Below are 971 nucleotides of genomic sequence, written 5' to 3'. Positions count from 1 at the left end.
CTACGTCATACCATGAGTCAATGTACAAATGTAAATTCCTCCTATAAATATGAAATTCAATACTTTGCCTTGGATGTGCTTAAAGCTAATGCAACGTTTAAACTCATTCATGATTGTTCCTCTCGTTTAACTCAGAGAAAAACCATAATGGCCAAGAGGTTCCTTTGAAAGAGGAATTAAAAAATAACGCATGGGTTGATGCCACGCTAAATAAACGCTCCTTTGCAGTCCGAGGTCCGGACTATCCCCTGCCAGGCTGCCCTGCTCGCAGATACCCCCTCTTTTTCTGGGAAGGGGGCAGCCAGGGGGCGGGCTGGGGTCTGTGGGGGGGAATCAGCCCCATAGGGCTGGAGGTGGGGAAAGGAAGAGGGGTTGAATAAACGAGCCACCCCTTTTGTCCACTTGGGACCCCCAGACGGGCAGAGGGCTCCTGTCCGTTGCCCCAGGGCAGTAGGGAGGGAAGAGGAGGAGGATTTGGGGGCATGATGCCCCGCAGGTGAGCCGGCAGGCCGGGCTGTCGGGACAGCCCTCAACGTGCCGCTAATGGCCGGTCCTGCAAGGGGTGTCTGGGAGAGCGGGGTTGCTTGTGGCACGGCAAAGGCGTACCCAAGGTGCCGCGGTGAGCCGGGGGCAGAAGGAAGCTCCGAGGAGCGCTGGTGACTTTTTAGTTTTGCGACAGGGTTCCAGGAGTTCCGTTCCTGCAATGGAATGGGATTTGGACGGCAGTTCCTTCCCCCTCTTTCTCTCTCTCTCTCTCCTTCCCTTTAGCCCTCCCTCCCTCTATCCCTCCTCCCCAGCCCATTATCAGGAGCAGCAATAAAGGTAATTTCTCTCTGAACCCGCTGTCAGAGTTTGTAGTGGGGTCAAAATTGCCCCCCAGTTTTGTTCCCACCTGCACCACCTTGCCCTAGGTCCCCGCAAAGCCGCGGGCTGCGCGAAGAGGGGGGCCCCGGGGGCGCTCCCCGCCTCCC

This window comes from Corvus brachyrhynchos, unplaced genomic scaffold, assembly GCF_000691975.1.
Source record: "Corvus brachyrhynchos isolate BGI_N302 unplaced genomic scaffold, ASM69197v1 scaffold92, whole genome shotgun sequence".
Taxonomy (NCBI): Eukaryota; Metazoa; Chordata; class Aves; order Passeriformes; family Corvidae; genus Corvus; species Corvus brachyrhynchos.
This window is presented reverse-complemented; position numbering follows the sequence as displayed.